This window comes from Mastigoproctus giganteus, chromosome 1, assembly GCF_048544385.1.
Source record: "Mastigoproctus giganteus isolate SK-2022 chromosome 1, ASM4854438v1, whole genome shotgun sequence".
Lineage (NCBI taxonomy): Eukaryota > Metazoa > Arthropoda > Arachnida > Uropygi > Thelyphonidae > Mastigoproctus > Mastigoproctus giganteus.
The window spans coordinates 111,193,293-111,216,451 of NC_143575.1; the positions used below are offsets into that span (position 1 = coordinate 111,193,293).

General features: G+C 38.6%; 1 protein-coding gene across 4 annotated transcripts in view; it reads right to left on the reverse strand.

Annotated features, from left to right (window-relative positions):
- The window catches only part of LOC150091098 (mediator of RNA polymerase II transcription subunit 12-like protein), an 825,386-nt gene that overhangs the window by 773,521 nt on the left and 28,706 nt on the right, over positions 1-23,159 (reverse strand). The gene's annotated exons all lie outside the window — the stretch shown is intronic.

Below are 23,159 nucleotides of genomic sequence, written 5' to 3' on the forward strand. Positions count from 1 at the left end.
CCTTGGCACACCCAGGGTTCTGAACTGGATATCATTATTCTTATCTTTCTTGGTGATTCCCTTCTCTCTCTCTCTCTCAGGGTAACTTGTAAAATTTTTTTTTTGGCTGGTGCAGCATAAGCATCAGGATTCCTTGCACCATATAGCTAATAATAATAAACCCTACATAGCAGCCTAGCAGCAATAGGTCTCCCAGAGAACATCTACAAGGAACTCCAGAAAGTCGCAATCCTGAACACCTGTAGGATAGTCAGAGATTTCCTCGACCGACAGTAACACCAGACATTACAACCACCCTGTGTATGAGGTAGCAGTACGCATCAAGGAGTGGAATCCCCCAATCAGGGAGAAATAATATAAGACCAATAATAATTGCTCTTATATTAGTGAAGCCAGTCGACATCGCTGGACAGTGCAGTGTCGAGTCAGTTTGGTGTGACATAAGCATTGGGAGATCAAAATTGAGAGTAGGAGTGTGCTATAGGCCTAATGACTCTGATGAGTATAATAAGCCACTGTACAGGGAAATAGAGTGGGCCAGTAAATCAGAGAGTCTTATAATGGGGGATTTTAATTTCCCAGATACTGACTGGAATTTGTGAGTTGGTCACTCACACACTAGTAAGGCCTTTGTGGATTTATTGGATGACTGTTTTCTACATCAGCATGTTCGGGAGGCAACTAGAGGGAGTAACACTCTTGATTTTATTATCAGTAGTGATTCTTCATGCATTAAGAATCTGCAGATAAAGGAACCACTAGGTGGCAGTGATCACAGTGTGCTGAAGTGGGATTTACTCAAAGAGGTAACTACCATAACGGGTAAAGGGAAGGGTTTTTGCTTTCGTAAAGGCGACTACGATGGTCTGAGACAGTATTTAAATTCTATACGGTGGGACCAACTGATAATGTTACCAACAGCAAATTCAAAATGGGAAGCATTCAAAGAACTTATCTTTGAAGCTACTAGGCTTTACATAACAACTAAGAAATATTGTTCAAGGTTTAGGCCTAAATGGATGTCAGATGAACTAATGAAACATATGGCAGAGAATAAAAATGCATGGGATACATATAAATTAACATGTGACACAGAAGCCTATGATAGATATAAGCTGATCTGTAACCAAGTTACAAAGGAGGTTAGGCAGGCGAAGGCATATTACGAGAAATCTTTGGCAAAGGATGCAAAGAAAAACAGTAAAGAGTTCTTTACTTATGTAAACTCTAGAAGGAAGGGGATGAATCAGATTGGTCCACATGATATCGATGGTTCAACTATTGATGCTCCTGCTCAGGTAGCTAACAAACTAAATGAATATTTTTGCATCGACATTCACACGAGGAGTTATTCAACTCTGGCAGTAAGCTAGATAATCTTGTAATAACTGAGCGTAAAGTGGAGGAGAAATTGTTCAAGATAAACACAAAAAAGGCACCCGGGGTCAATGGGATCTATCCAGTTAAATTAAAGGAGGCAGCAAAGGAAATAAGCAAACCCTTAGGGATAATTATGAGAGCTTCCTTGGACTCAGCGGAGGTACCCAGAGACTGGAGATGTGCAAATGTGACCCCAATTCACAAAGGAGGATCAAAGGCTGACACAAGTAATTATAGACCTGTGAGTTTAACTTCTGTTCCAGGAAAATTAATGGAGACACTGGTTAAAGAAGCACTGCAGGATCATCTAGACAAGACTTCAGTTATAGCTCGGACACAGCATGATTTTGTTAAGGGAAAGTCTTGCCTGACCTATTTGATTGGATACTATGATGCAGTCACAAAAGAACTGGATGCAGGGAATAACCTTGATATTACATACTTGAATCTTAGACAGGCTTTTGATACTGTTGCACATGGAAGACTGCTGAACAAATTGGAGCAGTGTGGCATTGGAGGCAAATTGCTGCTATGGATAAAGGGGTGGTTGAGGGGAAGAAGACAGAGAGTGGTAATCAATGGACACTGCTCATCGTGGACTAATGTTATTAGTGGAGTCCCTCAGGGTTCAGTGTTGGGTCCATTATTGTTTTCTGTATTTATAAATAATATTGATGATGGTATATCAAGCTTAATGTCCAAGTTTGCAGACGATACAAAGGTTGGCAGGGTTGTTAAGGACACTACTGACGCTATGCTGTTGCAACAGGATCTGGAAAGGTTAAGCAGATGGGCTGAGAGGTGGAAAATGAAGTTTAACATTGACAAATGTAAAGTACTACATATGGGAAACAGCAACCCCAGGGCAACGTATCAACTCTGTGGTACTACACTGACAGTGGTAGAGAATGAAAAGGACCTGGGGATAATTGTGCAGGCAGATATGAAGTTCTCTGAGCAGTGCAGATGGGCTGCAAGAGTAGCTCATGGTGTCTTGTCAATGATATACAGGAAGTTTTCTAGTAGGGATAAGGAGGTGATTATTCCCTTGTATAAGGCAATGGTCAGGCCACACCTTGATTACTGTATACAGGTCTGGAGGCCTCATTTCAAGAAAGATGTAGACTGCTGGAACGAGTACAGTGAAGGGCAACAAGATTAGTGAATGGAACAAAGGGATGCTCTTATGAAGAAAGGCTTAAGTTCTGTAAATTACAGTATCTGGAGATTAGGCACCGGTGAGGTGATCTGATAGAGGTGTATAAAGCCTTGAATGGTTTGAGCATGCTCAATGCTGATGGGATTCTTCCTCTTGTTCAGAATAATCACCTGAGAGGGCATAAATTCAGATTGAGGAAAGATAGATATAGGATAGATGTGCGGAAATTTGCCTTTAGCCAGCGGTAGTTCGTTGGTGGAACAGACTTCCATCCCTTGTTGTGGAAGTTGATAGCCTAAATAAATTTAAGGCTCAGCTGGACAGGTATTTCGAACGAACGGATGGGTGAAGTGGAAGTGTTTTTTTTTTTTTTTTTGGCTGATGCTACATAAGCTTGCTTTCTTGCATTATATGCCTCTACTAATGCTAATAAAAATAATGATAATAATAATAAAAATAATTCCTTGGTGTGCCGTGAGAACACTTTCCGGGAATGCGTCAAAGAGTTTCAATAATGAAATTCTTTTCCATTTTACAGTGCAGCCAAAAAAATTCACCATGCAGTGTATATGCTGTTACGAAGTCTGCATTTCTGTGCTGAGCTGCAATAAAAAAATATACCCAATTGATTTTTTTTTTTTTTTTTTTTCAAATGCGCACTGTACTTCGACATTCTAGGATGAAGCCGAACAATACAAAGCTAAAGGATTACAGCTAATGGGACTAACCGGACAGTTTTTGGTCCTGTTAACCCTAACAGGACCATAATCGGACTTATCTGAACTTCGGTATCCTAAGATGAAGTTCAGTTATTACAACTTCAGCATCAGTGATGAAACTTCCTGCACACCGATATTGTTGGCTACAGCAATTACGTAAACAACAAAGCAAAACATTGTAACAGAGCTATAATGCAAAATATTGTAAGAAAGTAAAAATGCAAAATATTGTTAAAAAGTAAAAGTGCAAAATATTGTTAGAAAGTAAAAATGCAAAGCATTGTTAGAAAGTATAAAAAGGCATGTGCATTGTGTATCAGTTTTATGCCTTTTTTTTTTTTGTTTTTTTCATTTCCACTGTGTCGCTTCCAATAGGTGAATTTCCTTGATTTTATGTTAGGAGATACAATACATATTGAAGAATATCATATTTTTGTTTTTCAAAAACAATTCGTTGCAGTTCTTTCCGTTAGTTTCTTATGCCAAGAAAGAGTTGTGTACTTTTTTTTTTCTCCCTGTCGGCTACGTTAGTCACCTTGGTAACGTGGATGTGGAAGTGGAATTACGTCAGTCACCTTGGTAACTGTGACAGACAGCTTCAAAGTCAATTATGGCTCTGTGTAAGTTGATTTGTTCTAGCCAGCTGCGCTACGATCACGTGGGAAATTCAAACATATGGAGTGACGTGTTATATAAATCAAAAGAATTTGCTGGTTGTTTTTTGCAGACATAATTATAAAAATGCATACATGATCGTACATTTTTGCTGTTTTCGAGTTAATTAATAGTTTTTACTGAACTTTAAAGGTAGGAAATCAAAGAAAAAAAATTCTGTTTATATATTGAGTTTCAATTTTGTAGATTGAGTAGAAATTTCAGAAATAATTAGTTTCTATCATGAGGCCAGGTGTCAAATTACACTTAAAAAGTGCAGGCCACAAGTGGGGTTAAAGATGAAAATTACAGCATACTCGCCTGATGTGGGGAGACTCGCTCAAGAAGTTCAGCAGCAAAAGTCACATTAATTCATACCTAATTGGATATTTGTTACATTTTTTCAGTATTAATAAATAATATTTCAAAAAAATATTTCTTTTTAATAAAACACCTTCCCACTCTATTTCATTTCTAAAAAAACTCCCTCTCCCCCCAGCTTGAGCTGAGGTAAGGCTCTTCGGTTTCTCTTTTTAATTAGATCAAAAATGGCTCTTCACTCAAAAAAGGTTGCCGACCCCCGCACTAGATCATACTACTACTATCATCTCTTACTGATCTCTGCCTCTTTCACTGAGTTTACTTTATTCACAAATTCAGAAAACTTCCTAAATTCACCTGGATTTCTTCCAGACATAGTTAAGTCTAGGGCAACAATCTCAAGCTATGAAAGCTAAAAGTCAATAGCTTTCTCTACATAGCTATGAATAAAGTGGGTTTGCTACTTAGTGGATAGATTACATATGATGCAGAAAGATGTTATGCCTGACGTGTACAATGACTTTAAGAGGTAGCACCCCATGCCACATTACTGTTCGAGAACAGTTCGTGGGTATGAACATAAAAGTTGGAATGTCCAGCACAGAGTCCTGATTTGAATCTTACTGAACACCTATGGGATCAACAATCAATTAGGTGAGAGCCAGACAAACACATTCCACATCGGTAGCTCAAATGGTTAGTGTTCTGCAAGAGTTGTTGTTGTTGTATTTGGGGATTTTATTATATGGGCCTCTTGGGCCATGTTGTGCCTGTTTGTGATTTACTTATGACTAATGACTAATTCTACATGTTATTATGACTAATTCTACATGTTATTATGATCAGAGGTAATTATACAAATTTATGAGTTTCGAACAGTTAAACAGTTCTTCGAAATTTGCATCATTGCCAAGGATATGTGATAGAGTTAAGGGTTCTTTTCAAGTTGGTAGGGAGCTAACGCTGGATTCTCAGAAATTTGACTGTTGTTGACATTCGATGAGAATATGCTTTATTGTTAGCTGCGACTGGCAAAAAAAAAACACTGAGAAGGGTTCTGTCCCATAAGCAAAAAAAAGATGAGTTTAATGCAAATGGCTGATGTGGAATCATATCAGAATCACTTCTTGCCTGCTTCTCCTGAAACTACATACCCACAGCTGTGGTTGTTTTTTTTATCTGCAGCAGTTTATTATCGATTTAAGTTTGCCAGAATTGAGTCCATTGTTTCCTACATGTTGTTTTAATAATGAATTTGTAGTCAGTGTAGGACACTTGCAGTTGACAGAAAGATCCAGTGTCTGGATGTTTAGCAGCATCACCCACACATTTGTTAACTGGGATTCCGACATGATCATGAATCCAGCAAAAGGTAACTATCTGACTGGCTGTTTGATAGTGACAATATTTAGATTGGAACTGTTTAAGAATGGGACAAGAGGGGGACAAAGTAGATTGAATGGCAGCAAATGCCCTCAAGGAGTTGTATATATCAGAGATTGCTTGATGTGGTGGTTATTTATGTTATCTGCAGTAGTTTTATTGCAAACAATTCTGCAGTATAAATACTGCATTCAGTAGGAAGAAACACAGCTACTGAGAAGGTGCAAGAAATTGCTGCAACACCAACAGCCGAATCTGTTTTGGAGCCATTAGTACAGATATGTACTTTCTCTAAGTTTTCCTTTATGTAATGTAGTTGCTGAAAGTTGGTGTTTGCTAGGAAATATTATCTCCATCGTATAAAGAAATTGTTGCAAAGAGGTGAGGAATGAGTCCAGAAAAGTTCAGGAGTAGCAACATCTTGGAAGATATTCTGGAAGTTAATGTCCCAACGGAGCATGAGCTGTTGCAATCGAAGCCCTGCAGGGCAGTTTTCATTAGGTTTATTGCGGTATAGCATGGCATATTGACCCTCAATATGCCATGCTATATTGCCAGCTGGGGTGGGAGGGAATACTTTTAATCTTTGCTGCATAGTTACACAATAAGAATTTTCAACTGAGATGTAGAGGGGGTTACTTTTTCCTCAATATACACGCTGTAGACCAGAGATGTTCTAAAGGCTCCCACGGCTGTCCTAAGGACACTATGTGGGATGGTTTTGAGACATAATAGAAAACTTTTCCTAGAGGAGTCATAAACAGGTGATCCATAATCCAAGCATGACTTTATTAAGGATCTATAGAGATGTAGGAGTGAGCTTCTATCAGCACTCCGGGTTACAGAGGAGGTAGCTCTTAGGATGTTCAGTTTCTTAAGGCAAGTCATCCGAAGATAAACTATATGAGTAGCAAAATTAAGCTTATTATCTAAATATAAACCCAATAGACAAAAATTACTGGTAACAGATATCAGGCTGGATTTTAAATATATTTCTGGATCGGATGTAGTTTTCATTTTTTTTTACAGAAATGAATTGCTGAGGATTCTTTTCTGCTAGGGAATAGCCATTCCATAGTGATCATGATTCTATTTTAGCTATAGAAATTTGAAGTTGCCTTTCAATGGTATTCATAGTTTGAGATTGACAAGAGATAATGAGGTGCTCGGCAAATATGTAAGGTTCTACTGTATTTGGTATATCCTGTATCATGTTTGTAATTCTTATTGCAAATAACGTTGCATGAGGATGGAATTCTGCAGTACACCCTCCTCTTAATTGAATGATTTCAATAATTAGTTCATATTGGTCCTTGGGACCAATATGAACCTCAAGGACCAATAAATTGGTCCTTGAGGTTGTCACATACATTCTCTCATATATGCCAGACAAGCTGCACTTGCTACCTGAGTCTAAAACGCTGATGGAACTGATATTCGGGTGACACTCAAGTCAAGTGGACCCAATTTCAGCAAATTCCAGATGGTCTGTGACAGCCAAATCCTCTGCTTGCACCTTCACAATGCAAGCAGAGGATTTGGACTGTTAGTACTTCTGGATATAACCTTCATACACAAGTACATGGTGGGTGACCACCCAGGTGTGAACCAACGTAAGCAGGGGTTGAGGTGTGGCACCCACACCACAAAGAGGAATGGTGCCCCTTGTGTTACCAGGCAATACTAAGTGGTAGATGACTCTCATCGACTGGTGCACTACCACCAATTTTTTTATTGGAGGATTGAAGTGGTGGAACCAATGTTTAGTCTCTAGAGCTAAGTTCCGGTCAACCCTTCCCTATCTCTTCCATCATGCAGTATGATTGATGACTTTTGAGGTTATGACGAACATCGTGGCGATATCCCATATTCCTTACCTTTCAAGGGTACAGCTCTAAAGCGGTGTTTGCAGACTGGCCGCTAGTTAGTACACCGGACCAAACCTATTGGTAAATAGGAGGCTTCTGGATCAGCTAGTGTATAATCTTGCTACCTCTACTCTGCCAGATAGTGACTGGAGGGAGTCCGAGTAGTGTGTATGCGAGGAGCATTGTCGAGGCCACTTTATGTCAAGGATCTGGGTATATTCTTACCATGTGTACGCCATATCCAAAAATTTCATTACTTCATACAGCATGTCTCACTCACTTTTTCTTACTATTGAATACACCATGAATTGTCAAACTAATAGAGCAAGCTTATCTGCAAAAAGATCTAAATCTCCCAAGCACTTCCTAATTCATTTCACAAATATACGTGGTCTCAATTCTAATCTCAACGATGTCCATTTTCACTTGCAATCTGCCAAACCCCATGTACTTTTTCTGACAGAATCTCAGTTATCGGTTGATTCAACTACTGCTCATCTGAGATGACCAGATTAGCCGCTGTATGATTCCTTTCGCCTCAAACGTGTACTGGTGCATATGTCCGTTCCGATATTCCCTGTCAGAGACTTGACAATTTGGATTTGGACAATCTCTCTACCTCATTGTGTCAAATTCATCTGTTGTCTATACCATTTTCCCAACTCTGTTTCAAAACTTCTGATGTCAATGTTTGCTCAGATCGTGTCAGTGAAATTATTCTTGCAGGAATGGAATCCTTTATCCACACACTCCACTTTAAAATTTCGTCCTTTATCTAAACCTTGGTTTTCCAATAAATGTGCTAAGGCTGTTCAGAGAAGAATGTTGCATATCGTAATTGGCTTGTTTCTAATTCTTCAGTTTCATTTTCTGCCTATGCCAAAGCTCGCAACAATTGTAAAGCAGTTATTAATCAGTCTAAACTAGAGTTTGAACAGACTAAGAGTAGAAAATTTGCTTCTTGCCTTAATGGTAGCCGAGCATTCTGGTCTCTTGCCATATATGCATTGGCCACAACTTTTGCCCACCTCTGTCTAAACCAGATGGTTCTGTTGTCATACAGCCAAGGATAAAGCTAACCTGCTAGCATCCCATTTTTCTTCCAACTCATGTATTAATGATCTTGGTAAAACACTCCCACCATTCCCAACACGCTCCATTCAATGCCTCCTGTGGTCTTCCGTCAAAAGGATGTCAGAAGGATTTTGATAAATCTTGATGCTAAGAAAGCTCCAGGTCCCGATGGTATTTCTCCACTTGCTCTCAAAACCTGTGCTCCTGAACTTACTCCTATTCTTTCTGCCTTTTTTCACTTTCTTATTCCAAAGGTGTTTTTCCTTCTGCTTGGAAATTTGCTCATATCCAGCCAGTTCCTAAAAAGGGTGACAAATCCCTCCCATCGAATTATCGTCCCATTGCAATTACTTCTACTCTTTCTAAAGTAATGGAGAAATCAATTAACCACCAATTCCTAAACTACCTAGAAACTTTCCGTCTGATCAACGATCGCCAGTATGGATTCCGTCAGTGTCGATCCACTGGTGATATTCTGGCTTATGTTACCCATTTATGGACTAATTCAATGGAAAGGTTCAGTGAAACACAAGTAGTTGCTCTTGACATCTCAAAAGCTTTTGATCGTGTTTGGCATAAAGGTCTTCTAAACAAGCTTCCATCTTATGGTTTGCCAACTGTTTTTTAGTAATTGGTTATCCAGTTTTCTCTCTGATCACTCACTGATGGTGATGGTAGATGGTTCTCTGTTTTCTAACTTCTCCACTAATGCCGGTGTCCCCCAAGGTTCAGTTCTTTCGCCCACTCTTTTACTCTTGTACATTAATGACCTTCTTCCATTGACTGGAAATCCTATCCATAGTTTTACCGATGATAGCACATTGCATTCTATTTTCCATTTTGAGAAACCTTGCCCTGCTCAATCACCTTCAACTTCTCGAAAATCTGCTACCAATTCCTTATATGCCAATCTTCAGGTAATTCTCCAGTGGGGCAAAGACAACTTAGTTGATTTCAACCCTTCTAAAACTCAGTCTTGTCTTATATCTCGCAAAAAGGATTCTTCTGCTCCTATGCTTATCTTTAGTGACACTCCGATTTCTAGCAAAATGATATATCTCTTTTGGGGATTACCCTGACTTCTAATCTCTCTTGGCACAAGCACATTACAAATATTGCTTCCTCGGCATCTAAAAAACTTGGTTTTCTCTTTCGCTCTCGGCGTTACTTTTCTTCCAAACAGCTGCTCACTCTGTATAAATCCCAAATTTTCCCTGCCATGGAATATTGTTCTCACATCTGGGGTGGTGCCCCCAACTCTCTCAGACTTCTTGATTCCATTCAGAAGAGGGCAGTTAGATTAATTAATGATTCATCTCTAAAAGAGTCTCTCCACTCGCTGTCTTAGACGTACTGTTTCTGCTGCATGCCTCTTCTACAGATACTTCCATGGGCACTGTTCTTCTGAATTGGCTTCTTTAATTCCCGCTCTCTCTTTCAAAAGAGTCCGAACACATGCCGCCACCAGCCAACATCCATTTACTGTCCAACTTCAAACCAGATTCCATTCAGAAGAGGGCAGTTAGGTTAATTAATGATTCATCTCTAAAAGAGTCTCTCCACTCGCTGTCTCATAGATGTACTGTTTCTGCTGCATGCCTCTTCTACAGATACTTCCATGGGCACTGTTCTTCTGAATTGGCTTCTATAATTCCAGCTCTCTCTTTCAAAACAGTCCGAACACATGCTGCCACCAGCCAACATCCATATACTGTCCAACTTCAAACCCACAGAACCAACTTTTCATCTTCCTCATTTATTCATTCAACTGCCGTTTTCTGGAACAACCTTGCTTCATACATATTTCCTGAAAATTACAATCTACAGAAGTTCAAGTCCAATGTCAACAAATATCTTCTTTTGTCTTCTCAACCTCCAACCCAAGCACGGTACTAAGTACTATAGGTTCTAATACCTCTCGTGTTTGGGGTTTACATAAAAAAAAAAAAATATATATATATATCTAACCAGAAATATTCTATGGCATAGGAAGCTTCGGTAAATTAGCTGGGGTAACTGGCCTCTCAAGCTGAAAGAATGAAGATCTTGAAGTACAACACTGTATTGTCAAGTGGTATCAAAAGCTTTCTCAATATAGAGATTAATCACGATCATTATCTCCTTATGAAGGCATTACGGATATTTGTTTCTGCTTTTATCATCACATTTAATGTGGTTGATTCTTTCAAAACCTGTACTGATTACAAGTTGTTAGTTTTCAGGAATCACATTAGACACCTATGAACCATTTTTTCCAGGATGCCTAAACAGTTAATGAGTGAAATTGATCTGTAGTTATGATTGTTGTTATAGGAAGGCTAAAAAATTGAGTGACACCAGGAGTTTGGGTAAGTTTTTTCTAAAAATATTCGATTGTAATATTTTAACAATGTTATTTTTGCTCTGTTGTTTGCTATAACATTACATAGTAGATCCCACCTGGACCAGTAGCACTACTGGATGTTTTATTGAGAGACCCTAAAAGCTCTGTTAATGTGAATGGCCAGTTGTATGGGTGTGATACTATCATAGAAAAATTGATCTTATTCTCTTCTGCAGATTCTTTAATTTGCTGAAAGACTGGGTTGTAGGTGGATACTGCCAATATATCATCAAACGATTCTGCTAAGGCATTTGCTATTCCTCCCAAAGAGGATAACTCCTTCTCTTCCCTTCCCTTCCCTTCCCAGTTTAGTACTGAAGCTGGGGACTACACATATTTGCAATTAAGTGTTTGTATTTTTGTATGAAATGTTCATATTCGTATTATCATTGTCCTTGTTTATACTTGAAAAAAAGCTAATCTATTTGGTGGAACTTGGCTTTCAGTCTTTTAAAGTTAATTAGGTTACTAGTTGTGGGAAATTTGCAAAACAAATTCCAAGCTCTATTTTTTTCCTGTTTAGTATGTGACAATCCTGATTCCACCAGTAATTACTCTGTTTGTATTTCCATTGCAAAGATTTTGGTATTGCATAGCAGCTTGTAATATTTGATTAGTTATATGTTCTGTGACATTATCTATGGGCTGGGACTGGACTATTTCATCACCTGAGAGGCATATTCATTACAGCGTGCCCCATGAATTTCCAAGTGGAGCGACACAGTGAAGGGGAGTTTGCCTGTGTTTGTAGCTTACACAGAATTGGCAGATGATCACTATTTAGTGGGTTTTCAAGAACAGACCACTCCGTATTGATATATCTAATGGAAGACCAGATTGAAAGGTCTATTGCACTCATAGATCCTGCAGAAAAATTAATATAGGTAGATAGGTTCACCAGTGTTCAAAAGGGTAAGCTGACAAGCATCAAGATGGGATAATATTAATTTAACTCTCTTGTTAATTGTTGGAGATCCCCACAGCAGATAATGGGCATTGAAGTTTCCAAGTAAGCAGAACAGAGATGGTAGCTGGTCTATCCACGTCATCTGAAGAGCAACATGTTTGGATGGAACATTGTTTCTAACAAGAACTGCTGCCATCCCTCTACAGGCAGGCAAGTCAATACCCTATCTCATCTGAAAATAGTGTAATTTTTAATAGTAGGACAGATTTGTGAATTTGAATAAGTTTCCCATAGGATATGCCTGCTCCTTCATAGCAGTCAATGAGATTGTTTAAATCATCTTTTGTATTGCAAAAGCCTGTACAATTCCATTGAAGGATTCTTTCCATTATGTGATTTTGTTGGTTGCTTGTGTTTCTGACCGCTTTTTGGTTGTAGCTTGCTTTCATCAATCTACTTTTGCTTTGTCTTTCTTAGGAAAGAAAGGATGTGTCATGTCCATCTCATCATTTGCATGAAATTCTAAAATTCCACGAACTGAGTCATTCTGTTCATCAATATCCATTCCAGTTGAAAGCAGTGGTTGCAGTTTTATGGTTTCTGTCACTTTTGGTTTTGCAGTTGGAGGCACATCAGCTGGAATGGTAATCGGGGTATTACTGGTTTATTCAGTTTTTTGCTGCAAAAGATATTGTTTGAAAGTGGAGAGCAAGGAATGTGCACAATTAGCAATAGATATATATACGGAGAAACTACAACATATGTTTGAACACCTATCAACTGAAAATGTTGAGCAACTGTAGCATAGATATGCTTGGGCTCTGTTTTTATTATTTGTCTTCTCACTTCTGAGTATGTGACTTTGTCCTCCACTTTATATTTCTGGATTTTTTTCTTCTTGTTTCCATAGTTTGCATATTTTGGAGAAAAGCCGGGTGATTACCCTTACAATTTGGGCAATGAGGAACAGTTACAGTGCAATCAGTTTGATTGTGCTCCTTTGATCCACAATTAGGACATAGAGCCTCACCTCGACATGCAATTTGGGAATGTCCGTATTTTTGGCACCTGTAGCACCTGATGGGGTTCGGGATGTAAGGACGGACACAGCAATGGAGATAGCCTGCTTTGAGAGGTGTTGGCGGGATGAGAAAGCTAAAAGTGAGGATTATGCTCCTTGTTGGAACAAGAATACCATCTTTCCGAGAGACATGACTCTCTTTGCTTGGATGACTCTCTGTTCACTCAGCTCTTGGACAATTTCCTCCGATAGTACAGTTAATAAGTCTTATTCTGCAATTACTCCCTTTGAGGAGTAAATTTTATTGGTTGTCTGTCAAAAGTAGTCAGCTTTAATAACAAATTGAAATAGGCCTCAGCTCTCAGGGTTCATTATAAGGAGCTTGCTGAGAAAAAATGGATAACATAAGTTTTAATAATTTTTAATAATCTTTAATAACTTTGCAGAATGTTGAGATTTCATGGTTTCTACCAAAAGTCCCCAGACTAGAGTCACTTTACTGATTTCAGCCTGCAGCAAACTCGATTTCTGTGCAAGGAATGGAGATGGTTTACTCAGAGGACGATCTGATAGAGACTGCAGAATGAGGAATGCTGGTATTATTTCCTCTTGAGGAGTTGCTTTCAACTGTTGGGTTGAGAAAAGCCACTTTCGGTGTCATTTGTATCTGTCTTGAACTCGATGGCTCTAAAGGAAGAAAAACTGTATTATCCATCTTTGCTTCTTTCAGCCCTGGGAGAATGGATTTCTTCTCCCATGTTTCCTGCCCCATCCCATGGAGGCAGGAGTAGTGCCGCTTGAGTTATCAAGCAGTATAAAAATTACTATGTTAGTTTAAAGGGGGGGGGAAAGAAAGGTGGTTTTCCTTTCTGAAACTTGCTTATAATTCATAAGACTAAAATGACTATTAATTAATAGGAAATATGATACTTGGCATCTGCGGCAGTTCTGCAAGAAGAATGGAAGACTATACCTACTGCAGTCCACTGTTTATTGGCAGACACCCTAGCCAGAAGAGTGTAGTATGTCACAGCAGATAACTAAGCAAGGCAAATGGACTGACACACTATTTGAAGGGATCAGCAGTTATTTCAACACGAAATTGTTGTGTTCCAGATACTTTTCGAAATTAGCATATCAATCACAATTTTTAAATGACTCAATCCGAAAAGTACTTTTTTATTGCAAATAAGATTTTTATTTAATAAAAGTCACATATACTTGCTTGCAACTCTTAAGCCATCAAAGATTATTTTGTGCAACTAGCAAATTATAAAAATTATCTTCATATATTCTCATTTATTATTAAAATTTTAAATACACTAAATTTGGTAACGATAGAGGACCCAAAATCCCACAGCACCTTAGGGACCCCAAATGATATGCCACTGTCTCTGTGCAAGCTCAAAGTCACATTTTTCATAACTTTTTATCTTTCGTTATCTTAATCTTCAGCAGGCACTGAATGAAAAGCAACACAAGCAGGTGCTCAGTGGACTTTGTCCATCATTCAAATGCTTGGGATAATTCAGCTTTCAATAAATAATTTTTCTGGAATGTTAATTAATTATGATTACATATCAAATACCTATCAAAGTATGTTTCTTTTACAAAAGGTTTTTCAAACACAATTCATTATAAGTCAAGCATTTTATATTCTACAGTGAAAAATTTATATATACAGTGCATTCCAGTTATTTGGGCCACCGGTTAGAGGACCCAAAATCCCACAGCACCTTAGGGACCCCAAATGATATGCCACTGTCTCTGTGCAAGCTCAAAGTCACATTTTTCATAACTTTTTATCTTTCGTTATCTTAATCTTCAGCAGGCACTGAATGAAAAGCAACACAAGCAGGTGCTCAGTGGACTTTGTCCATCATTCAAATGCTTGGGATAATTCAGCTTTCAATAAATAATTTTTCTGGAATGTTAATTAATTATGATTACATATCAAATACCTATCAAAGTATGTTTCTTTTACAAAAGGTTTTTCAAACACAATTCATTATAAGTCAAGCATTTTATATTCTACAGTGAAAAATTTATATATACAGTGCATTCCAGTTATTTGGGCCACCGGTTAATCAGGGCAGCCGGTTAATCGGGGCAGCCGGTTATTTGGGGAAAATCTTAAAAAACAGAAATGAATCGAGAAAATAGCCAGGGTTTACTTCGCTTAATTGGGACAATATGCCGTTTAATGGGGGCAGGAGACTGCAGCACTGGAGATTACCCTACGATTGTCTCCGACAGTACCACATGGTTCGGTCAAAATTCTGGAGGTCACAACCATAAAACAATAAAAACAATTAGCAGTCACCTGTTTATTGGGCTTTTCTGTTAGTGAAATCTATCATAAACGGACAGTAAACTCGATCTTACTGAATTTGCGATAACACCGACAGCTGGAATTCTGTGAGTTATAATGGTGAAATGTGTTTACACTTCCATGAAATCTTCAATCATATAAAAAAATTAATTTTCAGATCTTCTCTTCATTCCTATTTTTAAAGCTTTGTAACTCGTTACTCCGTTTTCATTTGTGCGTATTGTGTTACTTGCAATTTGTGTGTGCCATGTTCTTTGTTATTGATTGCTTATCTTTTTACTGTTTTAAATTTTAACCCCCCCACCCCCACAAATGTCATTGAATGTCAACTAGTTCGTATTTACATATTACAGTATGTATTAATTATTCCAAATATCACATATATTCTTCTGATTTTCACGTATCATTTAATTTTTTAATTGGTAAGGTAATAAAGGGTAAACTTGTGTTTAACATATATTTACTTTTATAGCCTGTGGATAACATTCCTCCTATTTTCGCTAATTAGAATTGCTGTTTAATAGAATTAAAATTCAATTCACAAACGTGATCACAATGACCGGCGCTTACTGCACATCGTACAGTGAACGGTACTTTACTATGGTGACTCCATCGTAACGTGATTTGATTGTACAGTGAACAAATTTTAAAGTGGGGGGGGTACATTGCATTTTTTAACTATTTACGTGAAACTTTGAATAATTGGGGCAACCGCTTAATCAGGCCAAAATGCGCTAGTCCCGATATGTCCCAAATAACCGGAATGGACTGTATATATTTTTTTTGTGAAAACTGCAAACATGAGACATATTAGAACCTATAGTAATTAGTACCATCGTGGGAGGTTGAGAAGACGAAAGAAGATATTTGTTGACATTAGACTTGAACTTCTGTAGACTATAATTTTCAGGAAATGCATATGAAGGAAGGTTGTTCCAGAAAACGGCAGTTCCATGAATAAACGAGAAAGATGAAAAGTTGGTTCTGTAAGTTTGAAGTTGGACAGTAAATGAATGTTGGCAGCATGTGTTCAGACTGTTTTGAAACAGAGAGAGAGAGAGAGAGAGGGAATTATAGAAGCCAATTCAGAAGAACAGTGTCCATGGAAGTATCTATAAAAAAGGCATGCAGCAGAAACAATATGTCTATGCGACAGAGAGTGCAGAGACTCTGTTAGAGAGGAGTCATTAATTAACCTAACTACCCTTCTGAATAGAATCTAGAATCCTGAGAGAGGTTTTTGGGGCACTGCCCTACCATGGAATATTGTTTCTCAATATTCCAATAGGGCAGATTTGCAATTTGTACAGAGTGAACAGCTGTTTGGAAGAGAAGTAAAACCGAGACTGAAAGAGAAAACCAAGTTTTTTAGATGCCAAGGAAGCAATATTTGTAATGTGCTTGTGTCAAGAGAGATTAGAAGTCAGGGTAATCACCAAAAGAGATATATCATCTTACCTAGAAATTGGAGTGTCACCAAAGATAAGCATAGGAGCAGAAAAATCCTTTTTGCAAGATATAAAACAGAACTGAGTTTTAGAAGGATTGAAATCAACTGAGTTGCTTTGTCCCACTGGATAATTACCTGGAGATCGGCAATTAAGGAATTGGTGGCAGATATTCGAGCAGTTTAAACTGATCGAGCAGGACAAGGTTTCTCAAACTGGAAAATGGAATGCAATATGCTATCATCGGCAAAACTATAGATATGATTTCTGGTGAATGGAAAAATGTCATTAATATACAGAAGGAAAAGAGTGGAGGAAAGAACTGAACCTTGGGGAAAACCAGCATTAGTGGAGAAGTTAGAAGACAGAGAGCCATCTAATATGTTGTTTGTTGTTTGGTTTTTAGGAGCATTAGCAACCAAGGCCATATTGCTCCATGGATATGCGGTGGTCATTCCCTGACCTTTCCGCATCCTCCGTATTTGGTGGTGACAGGCTCGAACCCCGGTCTAATCAAGAAGCATGTGCTACAAACTGCTGCTCCTTCCCACCTGGCTACGGAGGCGCCACCATCTAATATCACCCTCAGTGCGCAGTCAGAGAGAAAATTGAATAACCAATTACAAAACACAGTTGGCAAACCATAGATGGAAGCTTATTTAGAAGACCTTTATGCCAAAAACAATCGAAATCCTTTGAGATGTCAAGAGCAACTATTTGTGTTTCACCAAATTTTTCCACTGAATTTGTCCATAAATGGGTAACATAAGCCAGAATATCTCCAGTGGGTCAACACTGATGGAATCCATATTGGCAATCATTAATCACACGGAAGGTTTTTTTTTTTTTTTTTTTTTTTATGAAAACCCCAAACACGAAAGGTATCAAAACCTATAGTACTTAGTACCGTGCATGGGTTAAAGGAGAAGTATGGGGGGGGGGGATGCCGGAAACTTTGCTCTAGAGACTAAACATGGGTTTCACCACTTCAAGCCTCCAATAAGCAAAGTGGTGGTTAGGTAATTTAAGAGTTGGCAGTTAATTGATTTCGCCATTACTTTAGAAAGAGTAGAAGTAATTGCAATGGGATGATAATTGGGTGGGGGGACTTTGTCACTCATTTTAGGAACTGGCTGGATATGAGCAAATTTCCAAGCAGAAGGAAAAAATGCCTTTTGAATAAGAAAGTCAAAAAAGGCAGCAAAGAACAGGGGCACAGGAGCACAGGTTTTGAGAACAAATGGAGAAATACCATCAAGACCTGGAGCTTTCTTAGAATCAAGATTCATCAAAATCCTTCTGATATCTTTTTGACGGAAGACCACAGGAGGTATTGAATGGAGTGTGTTGGGAATGGTGGGAGGTGTTTTATCAAGATCATTAATAAATGAGCTGGAAGAAATATGGGATGCTAGCAGGTCAGCTTTATCCTTGGCTGAAGTGATAACAGAACCATCTGGTTTTGACAGAAGTGGGAGCAGAGATAGGCAAAAGTTGCAGCCAGTAGCTTTGGCAAGAGACTAGAATGCTTGGCTACCATTATGGAAAGAAGCAAGTTTTCTACTCTTAGTCTGTTCAAAATCTAGTTTGGACTGATTATAACTGCTTTAGAATTGTTATAAGCTTTGGTGTAGGCAGAAAATGAAACTGAAAAATTGGAAATAAGCCAATTATGATATGCAACATTCTTCAATTGAACAGCCTATGGACATTTATTCAATTACTTTATCTAAAACCAAGGTTTAGATAAAGGATGAGATTTTATTTAAAGTAGTGTAGAATAAAGAATTCCATTCCTACCAGAATAATTTCACTGACACAATCTGAACAAACGTTGACATCAGAAGTTTTAAAACAGTAATCTGACCAAAGAAAAGAAGAAAAAAAATCTAGTAGGTCATCCCATTTTCCATTCTTGTAACGCCAAACAACACGAGATTGGGAATAGCCATGAGATAAAGGCTCCATTGGAGGAGACAATCACCAAGTTGTGATCTGAAGTGCCTAAATGGCCACTCACTTCAACTATGTACTTAGAACGTTTGTTTGTGAGAAAAAGATCAAGCATGTTGGCTGCATGGTTAGGATTGCCCGGTATTCTGGTAGGTAAATGAACAATCTGTGTGATGTCATTAGTAATTGCAAAAGCCTCGGCATCACGACCAGCTGGGTCCGTGTGACTAGAGAACGGAAGTCAGCTGTAGTTGTGAACATAAATATCACCAAGGAAAATTACCTACTGTTAAGAAAGTTGGACTGGAGAAACTCAAGTTGCAATGAGAGGAAGTCAAAGACCTCCAAGAGATTAGTGGAGTTGGGAGAACGATAGAGACAACAGATGAATTTGACAGAACGTGGTAGAGAAAATTTAAGCCAGAGAAGATCGAAAAGAGGAGATTCCAAATTACCAAGTCTCTGACAGGGAATATCGGAACGGATATATGCACAAGTACCACCTTTCAGGTGAAAGGAATCATTCAGCAAATAATTTTGGCAACTGAGATGAGCAGTGGTTGAACAACCGATAACTGAGATTCTGTCAGAAAAGGTACATGGGGTTCGGCAGACTGCAAATGGAAATGGACATTGTTGAGATTAGAACTGAGACCACATATATTTGTGAAATAAACTAGGAAGTGTTTGGGAGGTTTGGATCTTTTTGCAAATAAGCTTGCTCTATTATTTTGACAATTCATAGTGTATTCAATAGTAAGAAAAAGTGGGTGGGACATGCTGTATGAAGTAATGAAATTTTTGGATATGGCGTACATGTGGTAAGAATGTACTCAGATCCTTGACATAACGTGGCCTCGACAATGCTCCCCGCATACACACTACTCGGACTCCCTCCAGTCACTATCTGGCAGAGTAGAGGTAGCAAGATTATACAGTAGCTGATCCGGAAGCCTTCTGGAGAGTTACCAATAAGTTTGGTCCAGTGTACTAACTAGGACCAGCCTGCGAACACCGTTTTAGAGCTGTATCCTCGAAATATAAGGAAGTTTGGATCTCACCATGATGTCAATCATAACCTCAAAAGACATGAACAATCATACTGCATTTTGGAAGAGATGAGGAAGGATTGACCGGATGGTTATTGGAAGTTTAATGGCACATCAGCATCTAAGGCTATCGTGCGCCAAGTCTAAGGTAATAAAATATGAATATGTAAAAATATAAAATAGCATATCTAGTTAATATATTATAAACAAAAATATGGCATAAAACATTTACAATATATTAAACATTAGAGCAATTTAAATAAAACTATGTAGATTAATCAGTTGTAAAAACCTGAATACATCTGACACATTGTCATCGTCGGATAAAATCTGCCTGAGTGTATAAGGCTCAGACAAATGGTTAAAACATAAACGGCGTTCATTACTAAAATATGTACATTCAACTAAAATATGACGGATAGTTAAAATTGCTTTACAATGTCTACACACAGGACAATCATCAGCCCTCAGCAAATACAACTGTGTCAGGTGAGAATGTCCTGTGCGTAGCCGAGCAAGAATTACTTCCTCCCATTGAACCCTGTGCTGACTAGAATGCCAAAGCATTATTACAGGCTTAATTTCATTCAGCTTGTTGGTTGGGCACCCATTCCAAGATTCTTGCCAACGTGCATAATTTTTGGTAGATCAGTGGATGCGACTTTGTGGCGTTGCTGATTTTGCTGCTGCATCAGCCAAGTCATTGCCTTTGAAACCAACATGGTTAGGGATCCAGCAAAAGCGAATATCCAAGTTTAACTCTGAAAGGGAGTATAATATTTGCTGCACCCAACATAATACTGGGCGAGTGCTTCTCACATTGAATAAGGCCCGTAATACGCTTAGGGAGTCGATATATAACATGCACCTTTGGTACTGGTGGGTTTTTATATTATCCAAGGCCAATTCTATTGCGTGTAGCTCTGCAGTGTATATGCTACATTCACTTGGAATAAGACTGCAGATTGTTTTGCTTAGAAAGACACAACCAGATCCCGCAAACTCTTCAGACTTCGAGCCATCTGTATAAACTGGCAAGAATTCAGAGTATTCGGCAAGGTGTGCTGCAAAGAGTTGCCAATACATACATGGCGATGTGTTAGCTTTCAGACAACTCCTAAGAGTGAAGTCACAAGATGGAGATCGTATATTCCAAGGGGGAAGAACTTGCTTGACTGACGTGGATATATTATCCAACGTGAAGTTAATATTACGAACCAGCTCTTGAATCCTGATACCAAAAGGCCGACTGGCAGTTTGACACGTATTATATAGATTTTCCCACCGTGGCATATAAACAGATGTCCATGTAGGATGGTCAGGCAGAGATTTTATTTTTATAGCATATTGAAACGACAATTGATGACGTCAAAGCATCAATGGCGGTTTGTTGGCTTCGACGTATAGACTTTAGACAGGCAAAGTACGGAATACCCCCTTGGCAATCCGAATGGCTTTATGGTGGATTGGGTCAAGCCATCGGAGTGTAGAATTTCTAGCAGAAGAATAGGCTTGGGAACCATAGTCAAGTTTAGAGTGAACGGGGTTGACCGGAACTTAGCCCTGGAGACTAAACATGGTTTCCCCCACTTCAAGCCTCCAATAAGCAAAGTGGTGGTATTGCACCGGTTGATGAGAGTCATCTACCACCTAGAATTGCCTGGTAACACAGAGGGGCGGCATTCCTCCATGTGGTGTGGGCGCCACACCTCAAACCCTGCTTATGTTGGTTCCCAACCGGGTGGTCACTCACAGTGTGCTTGCACATGGGGGTTATACCCAGGATTACTAACAGTCCCACCACTGTGAAGGTGCAAGCAGAGGATTTGGTTGTCACAGACTGTCTGGACTGTGCTGAAACTGGGTCGACTTGACTTGAGTGTCACCCAAATATCAGTTTCATCAGCGTTTTAGGCTCCCAGGTAGCAAGTACAGCTTGCCTGGAATATCTGAGAGAATGTCTGTGACAACCTCAAGGACCATAATGTAAATGTTATGTGAAATTATTTACATAACATTATATAAATGTTACGTAAATAAATGTTTCAGATAAAAAGGGCAACTTATAACCAGAAAATTGTAACCTCCTCGATCTTACATCTGCGAGAGCAATTCAATACAAACATTATATTTGTATTGAATTCTGTTAATTTTTTTGTTAAATAATGTTTTGGTTATTTAAAAATTTTCATTTATTTATTATTAATAACAAAAAATGTAACAAAAAAAATGCAGAATAAAATAAGTTGAAACGTATTCTATCTCTGCAATAAAGTATTTCTTCACTGAACAAAAGAACCTTGGCAGTAAAAATGCTTATGACTAAGTCAGAATTATCCTTCTGCTTCCATCTACTATGATAATCACTTCTGAAATGGAAGATTTAATAACTACTGGAAAAACAAATCTGCAGGTCACATTCTTCAATAACATTCTTCAATATCAATAACATTCTAACATTCTTCAATATCAATAACATTGATAAATGATGCATGACACATTGGATTTAAACAGCTATGCTTGGATTGTCAAACACTGGCATAACATTTAAAAGAAACAGGCAATTTTATTTTTTTTTCCAAGCCAAAAAATAGGAACATAAAGAAATATTCTGCATGAGTGAGGATAACATGCCTAGAGCTACCACCTTGATTGGCCTGTTTGGGATTGCTTTACCAAAAGTTCATTCTTTTCCTTAAAGAATTCATTAATTTGTCTTCTTTCAAATTTTGGATCATGAGCTGGATTTGGATGTGAGTCAGTGCCACCTACTACTGACTGTTTGTTGTACTTTCAACGTATCCAAGTAACTTTTCTCATAACCTCTAACCTCTTCTTTATATCAGCAAATATCTACCAAATAATCAACCACTTTCAGAGGAAGGCTACATCTGCCTCTTCAGTGTGCAAATTAATCAGATGAAAACGACAGCCTAATAAAACCAAATGCTCAATCTCCTTGATCTCACAGCATCTGAGAGATGCAATGAATCCTCGAGAGAGAGAGAGTATCCAGAAGCCTGGACCATCTAACACATCCAAAGTGCCAACTTTGATTGAAACACTGGCATATTCGCCATTCCCCCCCCCTCCTCCTCCTCACCTGAATTGCCCTCTTCCCTAACCTTAGATGCCATCCCAAGAAGTGTCATCCCTCACACCCCACACTCTGAAGACCTATTCAGATGAATAGGTCTGTACTGAGGTGAAGACCCACCTTAGTACCTATTCTGTCCATCATTCAGTATTATTTCTACCAGTATTAGGAGGTCACAAACACTCTAAGAAAAGTTTCCAGATAGGTAGCAGACTGCCAACTGAACAAATCCATCATTAAAACTCAATCTCCCTAATCATCCTAAAAAGAATGCTGGGTATTCAAAACAGACAAGCCAGATCCAATCAACATAACACAGCTCTGTCTCTCTCTCTCTCTCTCTCTCTCTCTCTCTCTCTCTCTCTGTGCCACCAGTTTCTGTTTCTGAGAAACAGAAACTGGCGAGAGTAT